This window comes from Haemaphysalis longicornis, unplaced genomic scaffold (genome assembly GCF_048455015.1).
Source record: "Haemaphysalis longicornis isolate Haplotype H1 unplaced genomic scaffold, Haemaphysalis longicornis Haplotype H1 scaffold_5, whole genome shotgun sequence".
NCBI lineage: Eukaryota > Metazoa > Arthropoda > Arachnida > Ixodida > Ixodidae > Haemaphysalis > Haemaphysalis longicornis.
The window spans coordinates 196,063,983-196,087,726 of NW_027526385.1; positions in this window are offsets into that span (position 1 = coordinate 196,063,983).

Sequence of the window (23,744 nt, forward strand, 5' to 3'; positions counted from 1 at the left end):
CAAAAGATTTGTTTTGTTCTTTGCCACATAAAGGTTTGCTGTCCAGTGTCGAGGCGGCCATTCATGAGTTCGGTGTGGTCGAATTTCAGAACGCGTGTGGTGTGAGCACCAGTGGTTTCTTGGAGCTTTTATCTTTTTATCTTACATCAACCTGTGTTTCATTTGGCAGTAACATTTACCTGCAAAAGCAGAGTGTTTGTATTGGGTCGTGCATTGCACCAGTTTTAAGTGATTTGTTTCTAGCCCGTTGTGACAATGCACTCTTTCAGTGGCTAGGTGAGCTTAAAGTGTTGAAAATTTTCAGATACGTCGATGACTTTTTAATTGTTTTAGACACTTCATGTTTTATTGACCCTTCAGTCACGAACAGCTTTGATGCCGCTTTATCATCGTCTCGCCCAGTTGTGTGGCGTATCTTAGCCGCTTTTAATACCTGTTTTACGCCGCTCATTTTTACGTTCGAATTGCCCGAGCATGACAGCATCAGGTTTTTGGGTTTGCGGCTGCGTTTTGAATATGATCCCATGTGTTGGGTGTACGAGCCTAGAGTCAACAAACCGCCCCTGCCGTACAGCTCGGCACACTCTAAGCTAGTCAAGAGGAGTATTGTGCGGTCTTTCCTGTCTAGCGCTCTCAGCAAGTCATGCCAACACACGGTGGATGAAAGCATTGGCAAGCCGGTGGTACGTTTGGAAGAAGCGGGTTTTCTAATGTAGGTTATTGTTTCCGTAGCGGAAGGCTTGCATCGCAAAAGAAAAATTGATTCTCGTTTGAGCGATGAGAAAAAGGCTGAAAACCAGAGTAAGGACAAAGAAAGAAGAGCTAAACAAAAGATAGCTCTCTTCCCATACATACATAAAATCTCGCATAACCTCAAGAAAGTTGGGCAACGTTCAGGGGTCAAGGTCGTGTTCTCGGCGTCTAACAAGCTTTTGGATTTGTGCAGGTTGAGCTGTCCCACGCGTGCGCGGAAACCGATCTGCGCCATCAAGCACAGAGACGCCTTTGTGAAATGCCGACGTAGCGTTGTCTACAAAATTCCTCTGTCGTGTGGCGGACACTATATCGGCCAGACCGGCAGATGCTTAAACGTTCGCCTACAAGAGCACAAGAACAAGGTCAGGGGCGTTGCCACCGACGGCCAGCTGGCTGCTCACTGTAAAAAATGTGTCTCAGGAAACCCGTGTCATCCTCTGTGTGACCAAACAACCGTCTTGTATTTTCACCGCTCGGGCCTGACAAGAGAAATCGTGGAAGTGGCAGAGATAGCAAGGTCGGGGGAACAATGCGTCAGCAGGCCGTCTGTGGCTTTATCGAAACTTGAATTGGATTTCTTATCGTAGGCAGCACGCCACTGTTTTTCTTTTTTCTTGTTGTGCCCACCGTTTTTTATGTTTCCCTTTCTTTTCCCCTCTCTTCGTACTGGCCAGGCGTGTTTATAAGCGCTGGTACTGCAATAAACTTCTTGTTGAAAATTAGCGCTTGTCCCGTCCACTCCTCGTAGTGTGTTTTTATTTAGCGCTTGTTTTCCGTCTGACGATGAACCAACACGCCCAAACCTTTTCCCGCCTGCGATGCGTATGCGAAACCAGATCTGCTCGATAGAGGAACTATATGTGCATATATGGGCCATATGAGCCACACAAATGGCCATTTTAGTTGCAGACGTTGCATCAGGCCACAGCTTGTTCGGCCATGTGACGGCGAGATCCACTCATTTCATGGCCCGTGCTGCACAGTGCAGACGTACGAGCATGCGCAGCAGCTCTTTCGTGTTAGCGTTCTTCTCAGGGGGAAACTCGGATGTGTCGAGCGCTGCTTTTTTATAGCTTACATTCTTGGTGTAAAGTGCAAATTCAGAAACAAACTCTTAAAATGGCGTTTACCTACAACGGGAAAAGGGCAACGCCACAGTGCGTACATTTTATGCAGAGAAAACCTATGCCGCTACTAAGTAAGGCCGTTTTAGATTGTTGAACTTTTTAGGGTTTCAAGAACGAAGCTTTTCCAGGTATGTGTTAAACTTAAACATACATGTTTTTTTATTGCACTTTTAATATTATGTATATCTCAGTATGTTGCATATCGCAATGCTGCAATAGAAAACGTACTTACACTTTTCGCTGACAAAAGCTATATTATTTGGTGGTGTTTTGTATCATTACAATGTATTATTTGTTTGCATTTAAAAAAACATTTCGCTCCTAAAAAGTAAAACAAACGTACATAGCGTGAACGAGACATGACGCCAGATTGGCGGGAACGGACGACGGTGAGGGGACTTCAAAAATACAGGCTGCTTTCTTGTATACATTTTCCATACTTGTGTGTTGTACTTCTTAACTGATGGAACAAAAATAAGTCATGAATCAGTACTGTGTCATCCCTAAGGGTTTTTAGAGCGCGTAATGCACTGCTTGCCAGGAAGTGTTCAACCGGCCCCTTAACGGGCACCTACCGACTGGTCACGCACAAGCTGCGAGACCTGCAGACGAATGATCATAAAACTGGTGAAATTTCTTTCGTGAATGGTTAAGCGATATGTTATTGTTTGCATAGCGTACTACTTCATATCAAGTAGTATACAGCGGAAAAAGTGTGGTGTGTACAGTTCCCTGGACAAAAAACTCCCACCTCCCCTCGCGGGAACCCCTGTGTAGATGCGACGCATAGGCGGAGCGGCGAAAGGACCGCGTTTTATAGCGCGCATAACGTTGAGGGGACTGCGGAAGCCGGTCCCAGTCGATGACGACTTTGGCGTACTTGTAAAGCGGCGTGGACTCTAGGTGTTTGAGCCAAGCGTGGATGTTGCTTCGCCGGAGAACGGCACACCGGTTATATGCGCAGCGCGCCCGAAGGAGAGGAAACCGCGGAAGAGAGATTACTGCACATGCGCCGGCCCTAGCGCGTCTGCCGCGGCTATGACGCAACACAATCCAACACAATCCACTTTAATCCAATCCAATCCAATCCCAGCCAAGCCAATCCAATCCAATCCAATGCCCCTCGCGAGAGAGTGTTTGCTATCGGAGAGGAGAGGGGATGAGCGGCGGAGAGCGCAGCTGGCGTGGCGAGGAGAATGGGGGAGGGGCGGACAACGCCGCCGACGACGACGCCGGAGGGACAAGGCGAGTGAATCAGATGCTCTGCATCTGAAATGTACAAGACTGCTTGCAATTCATCTTTAATTGGGATACTGCTATATATGTGACGTGGCTTCCTTCTTTTGTAAGCAATTTACAAAACTCGCCTTAAATAGGAAGCTAAATATTTTTTTATGCTTACAGCGATCATCTTGGCTTGCTCCACACCGAGTAACGCATCGGATCTATTGGACATGGTAGGCGGCCTCCTTGGTGGCCTTCTTGGCGTTTCGAGAGAGGATTCCGCCCCGGAGCAGAAGCCGCCCGCACAGAACCTGACTTCGCAGTGAAGATGTGTGCATGACCATTCCCACACTTGTATATTAAAGAATGCATGCCGACACTTGATAGGATACCATATTCATTGACGAATAATCTGTTCATGAATGCAGGAGGAGCATTTTATTAGGCAAAAAAATGTGTTCTACTGTATTGGAATGTGCATAACACATTAAATTGTAATAGAAATTTTCTTCAGTGACGGTTATTGTTACGTTCAAACAAAATTGTTTGGTAGAAAGTATTCGCGCTTGCTCTTTGCATTTACATTGCTCATTGTATCAGCACTGATATTGCTATTTATGTGGTAATTTATATTTTTGTGTTAGTTCCTCCCTCTCATGTATCACAACCTAACTGAATGGTTGCGTTCTGCTCACTGTGTGGACCATGATGAGTTAATAAAATTTTATCAACACACAATTCACGTGGCTGTGTTCGGCATTCCCAAAGAAAGGGCCGGTTGGTACTATAGATCGCATCATCTTGTAGTGGAGGTCCTTTTATTGTGGTCCCACACCGTATTACTCACCTTAGGGAACAAAAATTTCAGCTATTTTGCCGGCAATAGGGGATGAATCCAATCTACAGTGTGACGTAATTCACGCTTTAAAATTCCGCATATGTGTTTTGAGGGGAAGGTAACCCACGTGTCAGCTATTATCTTCCTTCATCCATCCCGTCGCGGTCTTGGGAAGGGGATGAAATCAGTTTATTGCATAAGCAATAGATTGGACACGTCGACCGAAATTCGCATCATCGATCTTCGGACAGAGGGCGACGGAACAACAGAGAACGACAGAGCAGGGGCGGGAGGGCTCACGTCAGCTGAGTCTGCTGCATTATTGGCAGCTGCGGCACTCAGTTTTATTTCTTCCGACCTTGTTTCTCGGGTGACGTCAAGTGAAATGGTAGAGAAACCCTCTCGTTACATATCGTTAGGACGCACAAACCCTAAGCGCTTGTACGCGTTGTAAAATGTGGTGTGCATTGACTGCAAGGCCGAGTAGGCTGCAAAAGAGTATGCAATCAGCAAGACAGCGACAAAATGTCATGCTGGTGTACAACTGAAGGAGTGACGGGCTCCTGGTGCCTCTGCTAAAGCAAGCAAACATGGCGGCATTGACTTCTACAGCGCAAAGCATGATGCACGTGGTGCGGGACGGACGTGCAGGAACCTCGGTGGGGCGGCCTTGAAAAAGGCTGTGCGGATCCGGCGGCGCCTCAAGTTCGCGTTGGGCGAAGATGAGGTACATTCGCGTTCCTAAGTATCCGCCACTGGATGTGCCAATAACACGAGAGGCTAGTAGTTCTTCTTGAGCGCGAGAAGTCGCTTTTATCGTCGGCATCCACTCCAATGGCACTAAAAATAATTTGATCTAGGCATCGCGAATATATATCCAAGAACAGAAGCGAGTCCAGGCATAATCATCGTGTATAAAAGATGAGTATAAAATATAAAATCCGAAATATTTTTACTTATTTCTAATCAGTAATGCTCTATATGGTGGGATTAAGGTGTATTAAAACCAATTAAAATGGATGGTTGATCAATTAGTTATTAGATCAATCAGTAGGGTGGGGCGATTACCATGTGCTCACCTCGAATAACGAGAAATAACAAAAATTAAGACGGCTTAGATTGAATAGGATGTGTGTGCAGAATAACAAATAGAGCAAGGTAAAATAGGATGTAAGGATTATATTACGATGAAATAGGTTGGATTAAGGTTTACTAAGGAATAATATTTCCTTGGCTCTTGGTTCCTGTCACGCTAAGATAACCACAATGTTTCATGACGGCATGCATTTTGTTGATTCGATTAAAAGTCAAGATGTCGGTGGCACGTAATGCATATAATAAAAGCAGATCGCGTTTTTCAATGCGGAGCATTTCTTAGGCTTGCGATGTCACTCGTCGATGTTGTCGGCGCCGTCCACACGCTCACTGCGCATGCGCGTCGCGTCGAGGCGAGGTGCGCGTCTCTCACCCGTACCCTCATCGCTCTCAACAACAGGTGCGGCGGTGCGGGAGGAGCACGTGTACCCTGTGCGCTCCGTCGCTCTCAACAACAGCTGCGGCGGTGCGGGGGGAGCGCGTCTGTGCGCGCATGCGTCGTAGCTACCCGTGCGCTGCGTCGCGCTCAACAGTAACGGCGGCACGGCGTGTACACGTGATAACGGCGTGGTGGGTGCGTGGAAAGTTCGCGCGCTTGTGTACGGAAGTGTGCGCACGCGCGTCTCTCCCCCGTACTCCTCTCGCTCGAACGTGGGCGGTGTGTATATAAGCGGCGGAGCGCGCGTTCGGAATTTAGCCGTCCTTGCTTCGCTTTCGCTTGACTTGACGCTTTGCTTGACGGCACCAAGCAATAAAGACAGACTTTAACTTTACACTCCTTGCCTTCGCTTCTCCTTCATTCAATAAATAAGAATAATAAAGACGAAATAACAATTAAGCATTCCCAAACCATACCCAATTACGCAACATTCACGCGATACCCCCACCACTCTGCGACGCATTTATTCGAGTTCCCCCCGTGGGAAGATGCGGGCGGGTTTTTTGTAAGATCCGCTTGCTGTTAGAAACGAAGGTGGGGTCGCTTTTAGGATATCTAATTATGAATTACCAGGACCTCGAACCCAACAAAACACTATCCTCACACTTGTGAATCGCTTGATAGTTCTTGCATTTTTTTAAGACGGGAGAGCTTCCTTTTTAGCAGTGCCGATATCAGGTTTGCAGCCGAACGGCTGCCGTTTCTAAATACACTCTTCCAAAGGTTTTCGCCGCTTTGTTTGCTTATCTTCTACAGCAAATGTTGACATGGAAGTCTCCCACATAAAGGCTGCAGAAAACCTCAGTTCTCTTCCACTCTGTGAAGGACAAACGGCGAAGCTGGGTGCACTGAAAAAAGTGCAGGAAGAAAAAGAACGTTGATTTGCAACATGCACTTGACTACAGTTCTTAGCCAATTACCTCAAAAAATCCTGGAAGGATCATAGCTTCAGTCTGGCAGAAATGTGTGAGACTTGTCCGTTTCTCTGCCGCTTCATAAGCCTCTTACTCTGTGTGTAACATACAAACTCGAACCGCTTCACCACGGAAGGCAGCAGCCAAGTCGAAATGGCAATGAGACGACGCCCATGTTTGCATCTCCAACCACCAAACCGAAAAGTCATCGGTGAGAGCATGAAACCCACCTACGCGTGAACGCCTTCCTCAGTCTCCACCTCCCCCCCCCCTCCTTGCACGCATAAACCGAGAACTGGTGATGTGCGCATGCTCCGACGTGAAGGACACTGGCAAAAAAAGTCTCTCTGAAAGCCTCCTAGCTGCAGACAAATTATAGGCTTCTGTCAGCATGCCAAGCGGGCAAGTTGCATTTCACTCAGGAAGGATTCGGAGCTATTCGACTATGTGCATCTTGAGGTGGCGACGGCACTGCCCGTACGTTCTGCGGCAGCGTCTCGCAGTTGTTTTCGCCCCAGATCTAACGTCGGTTCTAGCTTACGTTAATTTAATTCCCGCGGATCCTCCGAGCGATCGACACGCGTCCGTCCCAAAGAGAGCGCAATGTGCAGCTACGAATATCGGCGCTGGCACCATTACCAGCACGTCCCGCAAATCGTGAAAGAGGCGTCGGCAGTGGCGACGAGGAGCATACCAACGGTGCCGAGTAAAGCGACTTCCAAGGAATGAAATGTTGTGTGTGTGTGTGGGGGGGGGGGGGGGCGTTAGTCATATAATAAGTCGCTATGAAAACAACGTTTCTAGGTGAGTGATGGGGTACATATAAAAACAAAACAGTGCAAAAGCGGAGCAAAGAAACCAAGTGGCGTACACAGCGCTAGCGTAGTTTGCGTGTTTGGTCAGTCATATTTTCTTGTGTTGTTTCATCCTGCTCCGCAGTAAAAATGCTTTGTTCCTTGATTTTATTTTGAGGTATTCAAAGGTCTTTTTGGTCGCACAGTTTCGCCACCCCAAATAAAGCTCTTCTCTTTATTACAAATTTGCTTTATTGGAAAACGACTTCAATTTGATAACTGACACCGCCCCATGGCAACCACAAATGCGTGTTTTCACAAAAAAAGGCACAAATATTAATAAACTTCCAAATTTTCTCTACGTAGTATATGCAGGAGTGACGTAACATAACAAACCACAACAGACATGGTTGTCAGTGTGTTAACTGCCCATTAGAATTCAAGGGATGCGACAAAGAAAACTAGACTCCCCATGGAATCGCCAGGTCACATTTCTTTACGGTGTGTATGGTCGGTGGTTTATAATTCCCCAAACAGGGTTCAGTGGATGTCATGTGAAAGGCAACTCAACGTATCTGGGGAGTGGCCACCGATTTATATGTAGCGATAGTAACTTATTCAAAATGTCCATTTCTTCTTTGAGTCCGTATCAGGTCATTTTAACATATTGTCACGAAGCCAAAGACGACGCAGTTGGCGTCGTTGAAAACACGTTTATTGGAGCGAACTTGTTCTCCCCAGCAACTCAAAGAATACACAGGCGTCGAAGCAGCAGTCAACAAAGTGAAGTACTCATGCGAGCGTCGGCGAGTCTAGTACCGCGGCTTCTGCTACGCAGGCGTTTTATCTTTCGGCGCGCGTGGTTCTCGAACCGTCGATTTACATCCAGAACATTGTAGATGAAAGAAGATTATTCTAGGCTAGTGACGTTAGGGCCAAACAGTCTTCTTTTTTGAGTGAGGTGGCCCACGCGCGCGTAAAAATAAAGAATGAAACACGCGCTTCGCTTGGGACACAGGTAACAGAGCCGGGCGCGGCCGGGCAGTAAAACAAACAATAAATAAACAAACCCCTACATGGCTCGCGGCAATATAAACATGTAATAATTGAACAAAAATATTTTACGCAATCATTTATTGTGCCGATAATTGCTATTTTTTAGGTTCGTTCCTATATGGGCTATTAGCGACTAAAATACAATCACGAAAAAGGAATCCTTTTTTGTGCTTTTGAGCCCATGTTCTGCTAGGAGTGCTCTCATTTGAGAAGCCGGCAACTGTGAGTTCTCCGCACGCCGCTTGGAGTAGAATCCGCGTGCCGTGCCAAACCGGCTAAGACTCGGAAACCGTGCTGAAGCTGTCACTACCTCTACTTGACGTTGTCGCGCACACTAAGCCCGCAAAAGGTCCGTATGCAGCGACAACGCCACAAACCATGCTGCCGGTTGGTCTTGATGCCACCCCTGTACGCGCCAGCTCTTACGTTCGGTGTTCCTCTGTTGCACTGTGTCCGGGCATCAACGAGGAAAACTTTTGCCGACATGCCCTACCGTTGGCTAACGCTATAAAAACAAGCAGAGACGAAAATAAACGCGACACGGCCGTGCATGTGCTGCCCAATGTGAAATGCGTCTTACCGTAGATAACCACGTGAACATCTGACACGCAAAATTTCAATGTAAGGCAACGAATACGTGCACAGGCAACCATCGATGACAGCACGGGTACACTGGTGGTATGCAAGATGCGGCACGCGTAGCACAAACAAGGAACGAGGGACAGAGGTTATATAATGAGCACTCCTGCACTTTTCGAGTAGCCTGGCTGCGACAGCAGTCAGCTGTGCCGGTAACTTTGAAGGGCGTGTCCAACCTCGCTTTAATGATTAGCTGATAAAGGTTTTTCAATGTGCAATACTGCACAGCACTTAATGGCGTTGTGCTCACACACTTCGCGAGTCATCCACTTTTGCAGGACAGGATGACTGAGTAGTTTTTCCGGAATTACTGCAATTCACTGTACTATCAATGGGATTCAGAGGTCTTGTGAAGAGCTCAGGATGTCGTTCTCTTCTGTCAACAAATAAATTGCTGCGTTCAGGATAGAGTATTTCGATGCGCGTTCCTGTCTTCAAGAATCCTTTACCAGCTCTGCCCCTTCTACCAGAGCTCCTTGTTACCGGCTGGGAAACTCGGCTGCGGGCGGAAAACTTCTACAACAAACACTACTGTGGAATTAACAGCTTTGCAGGAAACATAAGCGTAGCAGTGCAATGTATTCTACACGGCGCTACAGTTAACATGACTTGGCACATTCGCGGGCTTATTTCGTATTCTTAGCAGTAAGCATTCAGCAGCTGAGAACTTACGCCCCACTCTGACTCCAAATGCTGAGCATATTTTGGAGAGGTCTTGTGCAGGTTCCCCGAAGTCATCCCCGAAGTAGCGGTAGCTTTCAGAGCCGTTCCGAATTTCAAATCTGTCTCGGACGTAAAATGTCTGAATTTACTGTGCTGAAACAACTACTAAAAGTTTTGAGCGGCAAACCCGCGAATGTTCGAGATGGAATTAGATAGTGGAGCGTTCTGAAGTGCAAGCACGCCCCGCCAACTTCTGGAGACGCTGAGCGTTCTTTTTTCAAAAACAATATCAAAGTGAGATTTAAAGGGGCGAAACATTGAGATAGGGCTAGTTGGTGATAGCTTTTAAGCGTTTGTTTTTTTGTGTGGAATCACCATAGCTTTCCTAAATTTATTAAAACAGCGGCATGAGGCCTTTTTTTGCCACGAAAACAACATACATCCTCACAGCACAACATTTGTTGACTGTTTTTATCAGAATTCAATAATTTTCCCTAAAATGCGTTGCAGAAGCAGATCATATTTGCACCTATATATGCCTAAACAACAGTTTTTGACGACGATATATGTCTGAGTGCCACTTTTCAGTGGGGGTTATAGGCACCTAAAAGGTCTATTCTGATCCTTAGTCTAATGTTGTCTTAATGAAACGAACACTAGTTGGCAGTTTGCGATAAAATAGGTGTTATATTGTTACCGAGACAAAGCAGTGTTCAATGAAACAAACTTGTTCATTTTCTTGGCTTATTGGCACCTTTCAGCTTCCTCGGTATTTGTTTTCTGCTTCATTGTTCAAAAGGTAAGGCAACACTGGGCTCATGTGTAACCTGCGCTCTCGAAATGAAAGAAAATTTAACTAAATGCAAAAGGAAACTTATAAGCATTTGAAATACCCATGAATATTTGTACGTTCGCTAAAAAGTACCCAAATGCGCTTTTTGTGTCTCCTATAAGCGCACTTCTCTATTGTGCTCTGTCCTTATTCCTGGTTTTGTCACCTGCGTTTTTGTTCCGGTATTGGTCTATAGGCATTCTAATGTTACAAAGCAAATATGCCTGTTTTGTTTTGCCCCGTGCTGCGGTGTTGTTGGTATTTTCTCACCTTCCCACCACCGCCACGGGAATGGGTGCCCTAATAAGAACTACAAATAGTTTTGATTTTTGTATCCAGATGTGTACCCAGTAACATAACTCTCTCAATCAATGCTACACAATATTGAGAAGAAATTGAAGTACGAAAATGCCAACGCATCACGCACGCTGAAGTGTGTGTAATACAGTAAGATAAGAAGCTGACAAGAACCGCTATCTTGTGTAATCGGTGTAAACACAACAAAACAAACACAACAAAACAAAGTTCGGTTAGTTAATTTGGCCGACTGCACTGTTGGGCTGTTGGGAGAGTTGGTAGGCCATATTGAAATGGTTAAAGCGCGAAACGGAGCAATGACAAAGACGGCGGGACGCAAACTGAATTCAAAATGAATTTACCCTGAAGAAACGGGGACCTCATATGCATACCAACGGTAATGATTGTTGATGTTCGTTTCCCCCGAAGTCCGGTACCTATCGAGAACCCAATCCCCCGGGCTTCGGCTGATTTGGCAATCCCCCGGGCTTCGGCTGATTTGGCAAGAGGCCCACAGGGCGGTAGTGTTGAAGTTCTCAGAGATGGTTGCCGAATTTATGAACTCGAGGCGTTTGAATTTGGAGAAAGTAAACGAAGAGTTTATATACAACTATTTACATTAGAGATACGTGGGTACATAATGGATAAAAAAAACTTCAAACTGCTGGTAGACGCTAGCTCTAAGTGCGTACAATTCAATCTAGCTTTTCAACTCCGTCTAACTCTCGTATGCTCGGAGCGTACACAGACCACCCGAGAAACGACGGCCGGGACTCTGTTCCCGCCGCAGGACCACTGTAGTTGCCTGGTACACAGCTAGACCCTAAATTGCCGACGCGATCCTCCAGTCTACCTCTCGGTTAGGGGGCTCAAAAATCCCAACCTAGCTTCAGCGGTTGAGACCAAAGCACCGAAGCGCACGAGAAGTTGCTTGCCGGCCCGACCCGACGGCCCCAGCGGTAGCTGGCCACGCGGGCTAAGCGAGCCCAGCGGCCGTTTGCATTGCCGGGTGTAAGCGAACGTTTCGTTTCCGGCTACGTCAACCTATTTTGCGGCTATGATGGGCTATACGGTTTTGCGGGACCATCGCGCGACGAGGGAATTCGGTCCGAGAGCGATCTGCTCCGCCGTCGCAAAGTGACGAAAAGCGATGGCCGGCTCCCCGCTTTGCGACGTCGCGTGACGTCGCGCGACGAGGCGAATCGTCAGTGGGAACGTGCCTTTAGGGACAGGAAACGAGAAGCCTGTATCACGAAGCAAACTGAAATAGAAGATATCGTAGTCCTAATTTAAAAATAGGAGTTCGGCGAACCATGCAACGAGACAAACTGACAACAGGACGCCCACGACGGCAACAGAGCAGACACCTAGAGACGAGACTTGAAGGGCAAGGCCGTTAACTCAATGGAGAGAAGAAATACGAAAATTCCGAGGCAAATGATAGACTCGGGTAGCCCAGGACACAAGCGGGTGGAGGCCAATGGGAGAGGCCTTTGTCCTTCAGTGGAAATATATAAACCGTTGATTCCGATGGTAATGGTGACTCAAAAACATGAGATCTAACACTCCGCACGACAAAAAGCGTTCACACGCTTGGCACAAGCTACACGGAAACTAGGTTAGGTCCTACCTTTTCAGCTGTCCGTGTTAGAAATAAAATTAATTTGTTTTTATAGAACAAAATGGACGGCTTTACTCGTATAATAAGCCCAATAAATTGACTAATGGGTCAATTTTATGTGCTTACTAAGCGAAAGACTATAAAAGAAAACCAATTCTTCCTGTTTTATACGACCGACGCCTCGATGGCTTAGCTGTTGCACAGATGCGGCGTCGGGGGCGGAAGTACATGCGACAAATTCAGGCTTACATGCGTGATTAGGCATATAAGAAAAAGATGCTAGAAAAGCACGGCTTAAGAACAGTCTACATTTCTTCAGCAAGCTCCCAAGAAAACAAATGTTTAGACGAAAACCTAGACAAAAATGTACTCGCGAAATTTATAAACGAAATCACGAATGTGTATAAGAACGTCTAGACAACGAAGGCAGCGTTTGGAGGGGTAGTTGTTAAGGAGCAATTGCAGTGAAATATAAAACGTCGAGCAAAAGACAAATGATGTCTCCATGGACATAGCAGTCAAGAGGAGCAATTTATTGCCTAGAAATGTACCATAAACATCACCGCTTTTCATTCGAAAAAAGGGTGTCTAGAAAAAGCATAAATTCTACATTATTAATGGTTTTGCGCAGATACCGCAAACCGGCAATGATATTGTGACGAGGCTCTTGGGCTCTGTAATGAGCAGACGGGTATGTGTCGCTATCTGTGCTGGCCATGTACCGGGCAGATGGAATGATGGCCTCTGGGCACTAAGAAGAAAAAGTCGACGACGTTCGGACTCGAATAGGCTTGCGCGTGCACCTGGTCACCCTGTTCTAGCTCTTGCCTTGTAAATACGTTTTTGAATAGAATAGCTTCCCCGAACATCTTGGTACAGGCACGGGATACGCCAGACTGAGCTCTGAGCTCTACAGTGGAGAACAAGTCCCTCGCCGAACGATGGCGCCCAAGGGAAATCACGCGACGGTTCCCCATTCATGGTTATCTTCCAGCAGCGTCACCCGGGCACGTTCTGCGGCACACATCATGTTTACGTTGAATACGAGCCGAATACGTATGAGCGCGTTGGCGCTCATAACAGCTGGGACCCCACCGTCATGCCTGCGAAAGTGTTTTTCAGTTTGAGGGGAGACACTCGAGCTTGGTTTCTAACGAGCGAAGCGAGAGCAACAAGCTTGCACGCTTGCCAAATCAAAGCTTCGCGAGCTGTTCCGGAAGTCAATAGGCCGTCAACTTGCCGCGAAAAAGGAACTGGCTTCCTGTGTACCGATTGCTACCGAGTCGTACGTGGCGTACACTGCGGATGTGCCATCGTTGTGCCAGAAAGATGATGATCGAATGATGGAAGCAGACAAGGTGGGGTACATCCCCCTGTTAACCACGGACAATGCTTTCAATTTAATTATGTGTAGGAACTGTACACCTGTCGAAACAGTCAAGAAGGAATATCACCGGTTAGAGTAGGTGAAGCGACGTCGCATAGCTACAAATTTTAGCCGGCTTCCGAACACCGCTCCTGCGTCGTCGGGCGAAGATGCTTGTCTTTCCGAACATCTACCGTCTGAGAATGATACCAGCCCAACTCCGACCGCAAGGATGACGAGGCTTATAAAACGAAAACTCCAGGCTATGGCCCCAACAACGGTTCCCCAGCCTGAAACTATTCTCCGGTCAATCCCTCTGATGCGAGCTGTCATACAGGAGAAAGTCTCCAAGCTCGCCTTCCGGCCTGTTTGCGCTGTCAGTCGTCCAGGCGTTCACGCGCCTCAACTTTCCTCGGGCTGTGTCGACCGAAATGAGTACTAGCCGTAATCCTACCGTAGTCGCACCTTTTGCACTGGAGGACACCCGACTACAAGCCGATTTGCTTCCCCTGCCGCCCAGTCTGGCCAGAGGCGTTCGCGTTTGCCATCCCGGCCAGTCCTTTCCAGTTACACGTACCCTGATCAGATGCCTCGTCGCTTTGCACCTCCACTTCCGCCGCAACCAGGAGATGTGAACACTTCGTTCCACCGATACAACCGCTCGTCGCCAGCGCAGTGCCTCCAGTCCCGTTCGCCACAGCCGCGCCGCCCACTCTAACCGACCACGTACGACAATTCCCGCCCGGAAAAGTAATGATGCAGCTCCCTGATGTGAAGCTGCATGTAGAACGAACACCGAAAATCCTCTTTTGACGCTTTGTACGAGAAAAACGTTACTGGACATTCGCGTTGATGTTGCTGTTACCGCCATGATTCACATGAGTGCACATTTCTATCTTATCAGCTGGGAGCTTCGCCGCCGCCTTCAAAAGGTGCCCATGCCCGATACACCACGTGTTGTACTAGTCGCTGATAGAAGCACACCCACTGTCGCCGGGATGTGTGCCGCGCATATTACCATTGCTGGTCGACAAACCTTTGTGTTGTTTACTGTGTTGAACAAATGCTCTTACGGCGTGATTGCCGGCCTCGATTTTCTCGTGGACCACTCAGCCCTCATCGATTGTTCGACAGGAGTTTTTCCATTGGAGCTGCGTCGTTATCACCGCCACGACGACGCCCGGAAACAGCTCTTCTTTTCCTCAGACGACGTTCATTTATCACCCATACTTACTACATTCGTATCGTTTCAACTGTGTTCCTCTATCCCAGATGGCGATTCTCTCGCTTTAGCTCTTGTTGACGTACACTTGACACGTAATGTGATAATGCCGAACGCTACATGTCACGGTTTTGGATGGTCCCGCCCGACTGCCATTCACTAACTTCGGCTTTACAACGCAGGTTATCCTAAAATGGATGTCGCCATGTACCGGGCAAATGGACTGATCAGCGCAGAGCAGCTAGAAGAAGTCGACGACGCTCGAACTCGGCTAGGCTTGTGCGTGCACCAGCACTCTGCTCTGTCTCTTTCCTGGTAACATACGTTTGTCAATAGAATAAGTTCCCCGTAACAATATGGAATCCCGATACATCATTATTCGCACTTCATCGCTTCCGCCAGTCCACGCAACATGCAGCTACTTTTGTTCCAGTAGCTATATTTTCGGCCAACGGTTCGTCATAATTTTACCGTTTAGTGTTTCTCGTCACGGTGCATGTAATATTCCTCTACTGGTATCTGAAGTGACAAGCAGTGTACAAACATCACAATGTCAGAAACGAACAAATAGAAACATTGGCAGTCGTGTTTTGCTTCCTTGGTTTTTAACTACAATGCTTGTTTTGTCTAGAGTAGCAACCTGCAGCCTCTGCAGATTTTGCAAGCGCACCTAGATTTTCCTCATTGAGGCCGTCAGGGGCATGGTCCCCAAAAACCCTCGTCCTCCTCGCCCCACTCTCTCTCCCTCCTCACTCGCAACTGTCGTACCTCACCCGCAAGTTGCTGCTGTAGGCGCGTCAATCGCAGCCACTTCATTTCTCAGAAGACAGGTCATACCTCTCACAAGTGGTGGGGCGGATCCCGCCATACTCCGAGTGAATAGGAAGCGCCCTCTCCGCGCTTCTATCGGCAGTCAGTTGACCGCCGGCTGCGGAGTGGGTAGGCCGCACTTGGTTTGCTCTCCCGAAAAGCGGGCAGCCATGCAAAAACGAGATAGGTGAGCGTGACAATGAACGTGCGCCTCTGCGTGCTCATCGAGCTAATGCCGAGTTCCGTTGTTTCCTCTGGCTTTCTAGCTAGGCGGGCCGATCCAGGGAGGGGGAAGAGAAAGGCTTATTTTGGATCCTGCTTCCAAAAGACTTCTCAGTTTCTTGGTAGGGTTAGAGGAACTTGTGTAGTGTGGGCATGTTTTAAAGTGGTATACTAAGGGGGTCCAATAGACCTCTTGAAGCTACTTGGGGACTTTGGGGTTTGACGCATGCTACCCGGCAAGAAAGGCGCTTTTTGGCAGGAATGGGTTAGAGAAAAGGTCTTATGGTGGCTCGTATGTTTGAGGAGGTCCAGAGGCTGTGTACATTTTTCGAGTATTGGCCGCAATGTGGCCGTTTTATGTGGTTGCAAAACCGTCTATGTAGTGTTGTATGTTGTGCATTGGTAGTGTGCCGGTTCGTGCTCGTCGAATGCGGATGGCTTTAGGGCGAGAGTGTTTCATAGGGGAAAGGAGGGTGGTGGTTTGGCCTCTGACATTAGGTAAATAGTCTGCGAATGTGATCCATTTCTCGGGGCTGTTTTTTTAGTACACAGAATGTAGGCCAAGGTACTAGGGTACCCGTATTATGAAGAGCAGCTCGCCCTAAGGTAGGCTCCTCCTCAATCCCCTTAATTATCACCTGCCTGTCCAAGGATCCAGATCACAGTAGTGTGAAGCTTGGAGGAGTTGAATGTGATATTGGGGAGTGTGTAGAGCATGTAGGGATATGCAGTTTTCTCGTACAGTGCAAATTGTTGATTTATTTTCAGTGATTATAACCGGTTGCATTTTGTCTTGTTGATCTTTAATGTCATTAGCCTAAAGCTCCAGAGATGTCGCCGATTGTGCTCGAGTGTACTTGGCTACTGCGAATAGAAAGTCGCTGTAAAAAACTCCCACCTCCCCTCGCGGGAACCCCTGTGTAGATGCGACGCATAGGCGGAGCGGCGAAGGGAACGCGTTTTATAGCGCGCCTAACGTTGACGGGACTGCGTAAGCCGGTCCCAGTCGATGACGACGTTGGCGTACTTGTAAAGCGGCGTGGACTCTAGGGGTTTGAGCCAAGCGTGGATGCTGCTTCGCCGGAGAACGGCACACCGGTTATATGCGCAGCGCGCCCGAAGGAGAGGAAACCGCGGAAGAGAGAGTACTGCACATGCGCCGGCCCCAGCGCGTCTGCCGCGGCTATGACGCAACGTGCCACGGCTATGACGCAACACAATCCAACACAATCCACTTTAATCCAATCCAATCCAAATCCAATCCAACCGAATCCAAGCCAATCCAAGCCAAGCCAATCCAATCCAATCCAATCCAATCAAATCAAATCCAATCCAATGCCCCTCGCGAGAGAGTGTTCGTTATCGGAGAGGAGAGGGGGTGAGCGGCGGAGAGCGCAGCTCGCGCAGCGAGGAGAATGGCAGAGGGGTGGACAACGCCGACAACGACGACGACGCCGGAGGGACAAGGCGAGTGAATCAGATGCTCTGCATCTAAAATTTACACCATCTTCCCGCGAGGGGTACCATGGGGTAGATGCGACGCATCGGGGATTGCCGTTGCGTTATTCAAATCATAGGACGATGTCATCGGAGCGCCGGCGGCGGAACGACTGAGCGGAGCGGCGCACTTACCGCGTTAATATGCAGCGGAACGAGAGAGAGCAGCGCATAGCAGCGCATGCGCATGTGTTAACCGAGCGCAAGCGTGAACGCAAGCTGCGCGCTAACTCACAGCTGGCACGGCGACGGGAGCGAGCTGACCGCGCTGACGCACAGATGGCTCTGCGGTGAGAGCGGCGGAGTGCACAGCTGCCGCGCCGAGGATACGGACTACGCCGCGACAACGACGCGGGACAAGGCGAGTTAAAGAGATGCGTCGCATTTAAAAGCAGTCGTTTTGCGTTTGGCGTCTGTTGTACGCAGAATCTGTTTAAATGACCGTTGTTTGCGGGGACAATGTCTTCCGGTTGCAGCGGCTTGCCATGTCAGCGGGGCGGCTTGCCTTGTCTGCAACTATAGTTTTGTGTATGGGCTTCAAGGTTATATTGGCTGCACAGGACGATGGTCGCGCCTCTGGTGCAATATGCTGTTGGCGCGTTATGTTATGGCCTACTAAAAAAAATATGAGATGACCTTAAGGTGATATTTGTAGTCTTTTAAGTTTTGGCGAAATGGTGCGTGTCCGTATTCTCAATGAGTGCATTCAACATGCCTCTGGCGTATAATAGGTCCTTTTTAGTGAATTTTGGGGATTCTGTTACGATATGTGTGGCGTTGCGGATAACCCCTTCTAGTTTCTCAGGCACAGGTTTCGTCAGATAGTAGTAGGGAGGGTTATGCATAATCCATCAGATAAAGAGAGCCTCAACCACCTTGTTACCCTCATGTTCTTTTAAACAATTATGCGGGGGGACACCCTATATATCATGTGGAATATCCGGTTCGCTCGAGTAGTGATGCTTTTCAGCCGGGTTGTACCTATGCCGTCCTGACCTATACGAAAGCCAAGGATCCGTATGAAGTGTTTTCAATTAATTTTTTTCCCGTTTAGTTGTAGCTGAATCAGTGGTCGTGTATCGTTTCCGTAAGACAGCGGGAGTTGATTAAGACCGTGTTCTCCAGAAAAACCACTGGCCCAATTCATTTGGTGCATTGAGCGACATCGCCTGTGCCTTGCGGCAGCATCTTTGCTTTAAGCCCACGACAGCCCGTGTGAGAACAAATGGTAATGCAATCACCATAGATGGCATGTTGTAGGCCCGGGATAGCATTTAGGAGGGGTGTAAGATCACTCATGGACAGGTTAACTAGAATTTGGGAAGGTGTGACTCCTTGGTGCGCTCCTGCTGTATGTTTGCGTGCGTTACTAACGCGGTCTTCTACTTTGATTTTCACGAGCCGGTTAGTGACGAAATCTGTAAGATACCAGATAGTTGTGGGTCCTACGTTGTTACGTTTTGCTTTTTCAACTATTGGCTGGCGAGCGGCGATGTCAAAAGCTTTCTTTACATCGATAACAACTATGGTACGGGTTTGAACAGTGCTCTTCACTTCCACTATGTCTCTATGAATGCAGAGTATGGTGTCTTGGGCAGAGACGTGTCGGCACAGACTTGTCATTGTGTACGATAAAATCAGGCGCGCACCGAATAGACACTACAGAAAAGCCGACCAAGGGGTTCGGCAAGCAGAAGCCAAACGACAACGGTGATAACATGAAGCGGTGGTTTGCGTTTTTACTGGGGCCAAGCTTCCTGTCCACCAAAGGCTTTTACAGCAAAGCTTATTTAACACTGCCCTCGGGGACAGGGGGGCTGCTGTCTTCTCGTCTAGTGCGCCTCTGGGTTTTAACGCACTCCAGATAACGCTAGCTTGACAACAGGCATTGCGCCCACGGGGCACGGAAAACGGCTCACGGGGTACAGGAAGGGAGGGAGACGCCTGGCGAAGTTACACGAGATAACTCTGACCTTTTCGAAGCGCTCTAAGGGTCGACAGTAGCAAGGGGGGGGGGGGTTGCTCCTGATGATGCCTCAAATTTTGTATCACTTTTTCAGCTGGTGCACTCTCCGGGCGTGGTGGTCTCTACGCCAGGGAGCCGGAAACGCTGAACGTTTCACCTTACGTCTGGTATCTCTTGACGCCCTTGCCATGGCCCTCCAGTAAATGCACAGCGTCAAACACATAGTACTAAACAATACCTGGCGGCAGTTTCCTTCAATCTAGGTATGCCACAAAGAAGCCAGCGTAACGTCGAATACCGCATATATGAGGGATCCGTTAAGTTTTTCTTTTTAACGTCACCATAGTTATTTGAAAACTGCGATACCTAATCTCTTTATTGGAAAGCAGGGCTAACATAGGATACCTTTCTTTCGGGAAACGATTGAAAGAACTGAGCAATTTTAGCAAAAACATTTTGTCCAAAAGGGGGCTTTTCGCTAACAATTACAGGGCTCGGGTGAAAAAGGTCAGGGGTAATGCGACGACCCACTAGAAGAGTAGTATGAGCCGTTTTAAACATCCTATATTGGGCATACTGCCAGCGTCTAACTAAAGCTATAGCGAACAGCGCACGGTGACGAGACGGCTGACGGCAGCTGGTCATAAACTCAGTGCCCTGGATTGCTACGGTGGAAGTAGGCCTAACATACGTTGTAGCTAAAGAGCGCTTATTTTATATCCGCCGTTCTATGACTGTTGCTCTCGCGTAAAAGAACGATTATGATACTAGAGTCCGGGTCTCGCCGGAACACCATCGATCTAGAGAACAACCAACCTCCACTGTTGTTAGACGCCAGTGTTTTCGAAAACACCAATGCTACTTTTGCTGCGTCTGTTCGTCACGCCTGATTTTGGGAAAGCGTCAGAATTGAATAATCTGAAGCATTCTAGTGGCCGTTTTTCAAAATATTCATTGTCCCGGCCCATTTATTAAATAGCATAGAAACCCTGCCAATTATGTTTGCTGTTGATTATTTACTTCTCTGTTTCGTTCCCCGCTTGCACGCTGACCACATCATTCTCAAGGCGTTCTTATTTAAAACTTTTATGGCGGACACGGGTATTCGAGACGCGCTTTTCAATTGCCTTATGAGATTTTGCGCACACACCGAAAAAGTTTCTCCTGGCTCCAAAAAATTCCTGGCCCACGCACTGCGTTGTACTAGTGGTGAGTAAGATGGTTCAAAAATATGCGGTTGCAATGTATTCGAACGTCGTATTCGTATTGGTTCTCCTAGGAATGCTGCATATTGGACACGTGTCCAGTTAGTGTTTTTTTTTCCGAAATGAGTCAGCTCCACCTAAACAGAATTTGAGGAAACAGCGAATATTTGTTACCTCAGCTAAATGCAATGCTGTCAAAGCAATTATGGGATGTTTTGCATGTCAGCTTCTGAAAGTTTACTTAATAGAACTTGTTGTTGGGCTAGTTGGTTCATGTTTACAAGTAGAAATTTGAGCCCAAAAATTCGTGCAGGACTAGTGCTCCTGCAAAAACTGAATCACTTCTAGGGAATCTTTCGTGGCGAACGAAACTTTCGTGGTCTTCAATGACTAGTCCCCGCAACTGCTTGAATAAAAACCGGCTAACTTGGTGTTGCCAAGCATCGCGTTCCGTGACAATTGCCCTAAGTTTACTGCCACAAGAAATTAAAAATTAAGCAGTCAGCTATATAGTTATATTTTATTATTGTTTACTACTATCCTAAATTCTTAACTTATCCCGTCTGACAGTTTGAGCTCTCAGGCGGCAACTCACGAAGATGCTGCCATTTTATGTGACGCCAAATCAAATGCACGGACCCATCAGATAAATGGATTTGGCTCATTTTGATCCGTGCCCCAATAAGATCAGGCTCATTTTCGATACGAAATGCGATCTGCGTAAACGTTCGCCGGGCGGTATGTCACCTATTTTCTTGCGACCTCTATTCTAGGGGAAATTTCTCTAGTTTTTCTTGACATAGAGTATCGTTTGGTTTAGTTTCAAGTGGTAAATTTGGCTCATTTTGAGAAAATTAGTCAAGAAAGAGTCAGGTTGTCCATGGTGTTGTTTGGCGCAGTATGGCCGTGTTACCCAGTTAGTTTGCAAATGTCGCGTGGTAAAAAAAATAAAGTAAAGCTTCCTTGGTCTTACTGTTGGCCGAGTCGTTACCTAAAATGCAATGTTGAAAGCCACCTTTACGCAATGGGAGGGCAAATGATTACAATGACAATGATGATGATGATGACACAAGAAATAATTGTGGTTGATTTTTCTGTCATAGGAATCTGTAAAACACGAAAGTGAAATGTGCAGAGAAATCTGCAGCTGAGCATGACTTGCGGATCGGCGGCTGTCTTGTGGGTGTGCTTGGCGAGCGAAGTGCTGCGGGGGGGTCGCTTCGGCAAAGGTGTACTGGCGTCGTTTCCGTGACAGATATGACGTCAGTAAAATCTAGGTGTATCCCGGCATAAAACACTTTGGTGTTAAAATACAAAACCCGAAAACAAACAGCCCGAAGTGTAACGTACTCTTTGGTTCTAAAGGTTGCTTCCCCGCAAGAAGACTGTATGTGCAGGGGTTCACTCTTTACAGGCCGCTTGCTTCGTTGTACTGGCGTCACTTCCGTGACGGATATGACGTCACGCAAAGTTTGTTTTACCCCGGAATAAAACACTTTCGAGTTGAAAACGCTACCCGTTGTCAGAATTGGGCCTGGCTTTCGTGCGTTATGAAGCTCACGCCTATGCCATTACGACAAGCTCGAAGCAATCTGGGTGTTAAATAGAATTCGTACTCTCCACTTAGAATGGTGACGGAGGAAGGGGGTGCTCAGCTCAATCGTGAAGGATTTGCTTTCTATCGTCCGCCCTTGGTATTGAACTCGCAAGCAGCTGGCACTGTTATCTTTGGTATTATGACTTTGATTGCAGGGGCTTTGACTTTGACATATCGCCGATTGATTTTTGCACGTAAGAAAGCTTCGCGTTTCAACCATCGTCGTCGTTAGACAGAGTGGATTCGAATTTCATGTTTTCAAACGGACTAATTTGATGGCGTCTGTCCGCCTGAGGAGAGCATTGTACCTCTGACATATACGAATGTCTGAGAGTCGTGAACGTACAATACCTACCTGGACCAATTAACCTCGCCGGGCCGGGTGGAATGCACGGCCGACACTTAACAGGCGTCCCGTGAGCAAACTTGGACAGTAACGCATGCTGTCACGATTCACACCTCTGAGTGAGAAGACGTAACAGGCTGCGCTTAGTCATGCTACGGTTGTAATCGCGGAATATAAGCCAGTACATCGACTCACCTTCATAAATTGGGCGCTCCATTCTTCCTGTCGCAGGTAAATACAGATATATTGTTGCGTGGTGGCAGGACAAATAAGACGAACGATAGTTGATGGTGAAGCGTTGTATTGACATGATGTTGAGATGCGATCTATTTACAAGTGGCCATGATAGCTCGAGCTGCGTCCGTGCCACCCACTGCTTCATCATCATCAGTGTGGGCCCCTGGAGTTATGTGCCAGTGTCCATCAGCGGCCGTATTTACATTTTTGCGATAATATTACCGCGAATTGCCAACGCTGCATAACGGTTATTCTTATTATCCTGAGCAACTGTTGGCAGTATCTATTATTTCCATAGGGGAGGTAAAGAGAAGACAAAATGGGAGTTGGCTGTACGCTTAAATAAGCTGTTGCAGTACTTGATTGGGTGAAAAATGTCAGCCTACTAAGACTTACTGTTTCTCCAATAGATACAGGTTTAATTTTCTACTGCCACCTCAACACAACAGTAAAAGTTTCACACTATATATAATTTTCTCCACCAACAGGCCGCCTACAGCAACCAGTTCACAAACGAAACAGCCTACTCCTACTTGGGCTACCGGCGGAGTGCGGGGCATTGGCTGACAGCACGCCGGAGGTGATAGGAACGATCACTAGCGCCATGGACACCCTTCCAGGTGCTACTTGTCTTCAGTACAACTTCCATCAAAGACATGCTTCGAGAGCCTTCCTTGAGGATAGCTGGGAGGATATGGGGGACTGGCTGAACTAGTTCGAGCACGTCACAGAATTCAACGGGAGGCACAGACCAAGCTACGGAATAAAATATAGCGGATAAATGTGGTTCGAGAACCATAAATCTGCACTTCAACCCGGGGAACAGGTTTGCGGGTTACATGCGAGGTAAATAAACAGATATAGCATAGAAAAAGCCGAGGCTGTGTTCGAAGCACGAAACCAGTGCCCAAAAAGATAACGTCCAAATTGGCGCAGAGAACTTCACCGATCTGTTCGGTCATGTGCGCACGTCCACGACTA